We start from the raw sequence: 6,000 nt of genomic DNA, 5'->3' as shown, positions 1-6,000 counted from the left end.
TTAAATTGGTGAAGGATAAGCATAATGTAATTCTTATTCTTGTTTCGTCGAGTAAATTCAATTCCTTATTTCGGTGGCTCATCAAGTTCTCGGTTTTCAATTGTTTCATCTTTTCTTTCCCGGAGTTGCAAGCTCTCGCAATTATATCACCACAGAGATCCATCTAAATCATTATAAGGCTTCACCTTGTGTTGTCAACTTCTCTTTCTTTTTATCATCATTTTTTTACCGGAGTTCTTCATGGAGACTCTACATGGCGGCTCATCAAGGATTTAATTCCTTCTCGAAGTGTTCATCAAGATACTTTTCAAAGGAGCTCAAGTATTCTTCATCTTGCATTCTGAAGTGCAATTCTTTCTATCTTATCTTTTCAGGTGGTGCTATGTCTTTCTTGACAATTTCCCTTCATGCTTCATGATTCACAAATTGTCCGGAATGACATATTTTAAACCCATCATTTTCAATTCGTTCATAAGTTTCTTTTCAACCCATCAATCCCTTCATTGGAGTTATCTTGGATTATATTTCACCTAAAGCTTTCCCTAAGGAATTTTGCTATTATGGTGCTTATAAATGACCCAAGTTCTTCATTTATCCTCCCGGTGAAATAAGTTTCCCGTCTCCTAGTTCATATCAATCCAATCTATTGTTTTTCGTTAGTGGCAGAATTTCACCTCAAGATTTCGAGATATTTTCCATAAGCCCACAACAAGCTTACTCTTTTCGTTGTTGGTTTTCCAACAACTTCGTTCGACCCTTCTCCTAAAGATATTTTTTTCAAGATCATTTGAGGTAGAAGATGTTGTTTTCCCCTCCGTTCTTTTGATTCGATTCCTACATTCGTTCTGGAGGCATGGTATTGTTGCTATATTCAACCATCATCTCGTTTTGTCAAAGATCATGTTCTTTTCGTGCTTATCCATTTAACCGGAGTGTCATGCCCTCTTTTCAAGTTCTTCCATCTTATCAAGTTTTACCTCCATTCTCAACCGGAGTGCTATCTGAAAACTTTCTTACCCCTTGTGCCATTCTTTCAATAGTTCCGGAGGCAGTGTGTTGTTGATTTCATCAAGTATCCTCTCATCTTGTCAAATTCATGTTCATTTCCTTCCATTTACAGTCAGCGTGCTGCCCAAATTATATCATTCTTTTTCCTCCTCTAATTTGTATTAGCCGGAGTGTTGTGTCTATCATTCCTCTTCTAACCGGAGTCTCATCCAAGTGCTTTCATTTTGCCAAGTTCATATTATTGCTTTCCATTTCCAACCAGAGTGTTGTTGTAATTGATCCTTATCGTTCCATGTACATCTCATTTCTAACCGGAGTGCTTGCATGTACTTCTTGTACATTGCAACCCTTTTTCTTATGTCTTTCAACCTACAAGGTTCTAGTAATGTTCCTTGTTCCTCTTTTCTAACGGAGTGTTTTCAACTTTTTTCATCTTGGTTGTTTCTTCTTTAAATTTGTTCAACCTCGCAAGGTTCTTTGGTTTCACTCATTTGTCAAAGAACCAACTTAGCTTTACCTTTTCCCCTTCCTCTTCCGTTTTCCCCGGTGCCATCCTAGATCTTGGGACGAGATCCTCTCGTAGTGGTGGAGTGTTGTGATGACCCGAGACCGATGCGCCAGGTGTCTTCCAGTTATTCGCTGGCGTTGCCATGTCATTTGCTTGCATGTTGCATTTCATCATGCCATCATTGGCATTGCATCATCATGTTTTTGAAACTTCCATGCGTCCGGGTTTCCCCAGTTCCGCCTGTTGTCCGTTCTGAGCCAACCACACTCGCACGCGCCCGCGGCATGTCCGAAATAGTATTTTATAAGTGGCCGGAGAATGTTCTCGAAATGGGTTGAATGTTGGCGTGCGGTGTTGTTTTGTTATCAGTAGGCCGCCTGCCAAGTTTCATCGCATTTGGAGTCCGTTTGACGCCCAACGGATAATTATAGCGGCAGTATAGTTGGTCTATCGTCGGACGTTTTCGGTCTCCGGAAACAGTCGCCGGGTCTCTCTCTTCTCTTCTCTCAGCCCAAGGCTTTCGACATAGTCTGCTACCACTCACCGCCAGGCCCAACCTTACCTCTCTCGTCAGCCCGCGGCCCTCCTCGCGCGCGTCCGAAAACTGTCCCGAACCCAACCCGGATAGTCATCACCGTTGCGTTCAGATCATCCCCTAACATCTACAAAACATCTCCATTTTGCTTTTTGGCCTCCCTAGCCTATTTGTCCGGTGCCATCTGATTAAGATCGGAGGGACCAAACGCCCCTATCCAAAAACCACTTGTTATATAAATCAGACCAAATCCCTAATTTCTAGGGATCCTCCTCGCCGCCGCCACACTCCACCTTGCCGTCTCCCACCTCGGGATCCCCTCCCGATCCCGCAGCTAATCCACCAACCTGCGCCTCCTTTCCTTCCTTGATTTCACCAGCGGGCCAATCCCCTCTGAGGTCTATCTCCACTAACCAGATCCACCCCGCAGATGAATGCCTCCGCATCACCCATCGCCCGAGCCAACCGAGGGCCTCGTCCCCGAGCCGAGCTCCATGGAAGAGATGAGCGCCTCCCTTCCTCTCTGTTCGTTCTTCCCTTGCTGTCCCCGTCCCCTGATCTCTCTCCCTCGTTCTTTCATACAGGACTCCTCCTGAGCACCATGGACAGGAGCCCCGCCAGGGATCGCCAAGCCCGCGGTTGCGTTGTCCCGGAGCCCCCACGTCGTCGTCCCCGCCATCATCTCGCCGGACTCCGGTGACCTTCGCCTCGAACCCAATGTCTCCGACCGGATCCGCTGTGGATCAAGCCCTTCCGCCAGTTGCCCCGCCTCCCTCGCGTTCGTGTGCGCTCCCGTGGACCTTGTTCCTCCGCGCCATGTCCCTCCGCTGCGGCCTGCTTCGCTTCGAACCCCCCCTTCTCCCTTCCGGCCAGGCCCTCCACCCTGGAGACCTGCGCCCTGCCGGACCTCCCCTGCCTCGCCCCAAGCAGTCGTCGCCATGACTTGTTGTTGCCTATTGTTGCCTCTGTTGGTAACGAGCAGCAGTGGCTCGTTCGTCCCAAGCGTTGACCGCCTACAACGCATCGGCAGCAAGGCCCGCCTCTAGTGCCATCGTGGGCCACGTGAGCCAAGGCCTAGCCCAGCCGCTGCTAGATCCAAACCGCACTGCAGAATGGGCCAAGCCCATGGGTGAGCTCCCCACAACCTTCGCTATTTAGCGCCATGGGCGTGTGATAGTCATGTTGCACCTATTACCCCATTGGCTCGTTTGCTTAGTTTCAGCTCATAATGTTTTTTTTCTAGTTCTACGAATTTAGTATTTATTCCAGAGAACGCAATTTTACAAAAAAGTCCCTAACCTCCATGCATATTAAAACTCGCAAACCATGCATCATATGTAAAAACTTTATATATGAAAATGCTTAGAATTTTGTGTAGATTAATAATTTGCAACTTTCATCTATGTTTAAAATGTTTAAAAATGATGTTTGCATATACTTTGCCATATTGCCATGTAAAATGATTTAATTCATAACTTAATAACCGTAACTCCAAATTTAATAAACTTTATATGTAAATGGGGTGGAAAATGCCTAGTTTAACATGGTGGCTTTACTTTGCATGTTTAACAACTCTAAGATTTGGTTTAGGGCAGAACAGTACCAAATTCAAATATTACATATGGGGACTTCCCGGAATTGTTGTTGTTTCAGGCCTCATTTAAACTTGCTTAAATGTGTAGTTTACTTATCCTTCACCCCTTGACATGCTAACCAACATTTAATTTTGTTGAGTACATAAATGGGAGAGAACTAAATAACTTGAATGTGGTGTTTCATCAATATGCAACTCGTTGTATATTGAGCTCCACTTAACTTGTAGTTTTGCTTGTGCACTTTTGCCATGCCATGCTTCATTAAACCGGACATGCATCATACTTGTTTGTGCATCGTGCCATGTTCATGTGTTGGTTGTTTACTATGTTGTTTGCTTCTTTCTGGTGTTACTTATTCGGGTTAGTTTCGATAATGTCGTGTTTGTGAGGATCCGTTCGACTATGTACGTTTGTCTTCGTCATGTACTCGTTCTTCTTCCTTGCGGGATCTCAGGCAAGATGATTATACCCTCGAAATCACTTCTATCTTTGCTTGCTAGTTGCTCTCTCTATTGCTATGCCTATGACGTGATACCTACCACATGCTTTATCATGCCTCCCATATTGCCATGTCAAACCTCTAACCCACCTTGTCCTAGCAAACCGTTGTTTGGCTATGTTACCGCTTTGCTCAGCCCCTCTTATAGCGTTGCTTGTTGCAGGTGAAGATGGAGTTTGTTCCATGTTGGAACATGATTATTGTTGGGATATCACAATATCTCTTATTTAATTAATGCATCTATGCACTTGGTTCAGGGTGGAAGGCTCGGCCTTATGTCTGGTGTTTTGTTCCACTCTTGCCGCCCTAGTTTCCGTCATACCGGTGTTATGTTCCTTGGTTTTGTGTTCCTTACACGGTTTTGTTATAATGGGAACCCCTTGACAGTTTGCCTTGAATAAAACTCCTCCAGCAAGTTCCAATCTTGGTTTTACCATTTGCCACCAAGCCTTTTTCCCTTGGGTTCCGCGGACTCAAGGGTTATCTTTATTTTAAACCCCCCGGGCCAGTGCTCCTCTGAGTGTTGGTCCGAAATGGGCAACCTGCGGGGCCACCTCCGGGCAAATCGAGGGTTGGTTTTACTCGTAGCTTGACCTATCTGGTGTGCCCTGAGAACGAGATATGTGCGACTCCTATCGGGATTTGTCAGCACATCGGGCGGCTTTGCTGGTCTTGTTTTACCATTGTCGAAATGTCTTGTAACTGAGATTCCGAGTCTGATCGGGTCGTCCTGGGAGAAGGAATATCCTTCGTTGACCATGAGAGCTTCTGATGGGCTAAGTTGGGACACCCCTGCAGGGTTTTGAACTTTCGAAAGCCGTGACCGCGGTTATGGGCAGATGGGAATTTGTTAATGTCTGGTTGTAGAAAACCTGACAATTAACTTAATTAAAATGCATCAACCGCGTGTGTAGCCATGATGGTCTCTTCTCGGCGGAGTCCGGGAAGTGGACACGACTTTGGAGTTATGTTTGAACATAAGTAGTTTCAGGATCACTTCTTGATCACTTCTAGTTCACGATCGTGCTTTGCTTCTCTTCTCGCTCTTATTTGCGTAAGTTAGCCACCATATATGCTAGTGCTTGCTGCAGCTCCACCTCACATACCTTTTCCCTTCCCATAAGCTTAAATAGTCTTGATCGTGAGGGTGTGAGATTGCTGAGTCCCCGTGACTCATAGATTACTTCCAAAACCAGTTGCAGGTGCCGATGATACCGTGCAGGTGACGCAACAGAGCTCAAGGAGGAGCTCGATGAAGATCGTGTTCATTGTGTTGTTTCGTTTCCAGTTGATAAGTAGTGGAGCCCGGTCGGGGCGATCGGGGATCTTTTGCATTAGGGGTAGTCTTATTTTATTTTGGTTCCGTAGTCGGACCTTGATTGTATCTGGATGATGTAATGATATTCTTATGTATTGGGTGAAGTGACGATTGTAAGCCAGCTCTGTACCTCTTTCTTATTCAGTATATGGTATGTGTAAAGATTACCCCTCTTGCGACATGCCTACAATGCGGTTATGCCTCTAAGTCATGCTCCGACACGTGGGAGATATAGCCGCATCGTGGGTGTTACAAGGCCGGAGTCGGTCTACTTGTTTCAGAAGTGATGCCTATATACATGATCATACCTAGATATTCTCATAACTATGCTCAATTCTGTCAATTGCTCAACAGTAATTTGTTCACCCACCGTAAATACTTATGCTCTTGAGAGAAGCCACTAGTGAAACCTATGGCCCCCGGGTCTATCTTCCATCATATTAATCTTCCCATACTTAGTTATTTCCTTTGCCATTTATTTTACTTATATGTTTTATTTCTCTCTATCATAAAAACACCAAAAATAGTATCCTATCA

Source organism: Triticum aestivum, chromosome 7A (assembly GCF_018294505.1).
Source record: "Triticum aestivum cultivar Chinese Spring chromosome 7A, IWGSC CS RefSeq v2.1, whole genome shotgun sequence".
Classification (NCBI taxonomy): Eukaryota; Viridiplantae; Streptophyta; class Magnoliopsida; order Poales; family Poaceae; genus Triticum; species Triticum aestivum.
Note: the sequence above shows the minus strand (reverse complement) of the source record.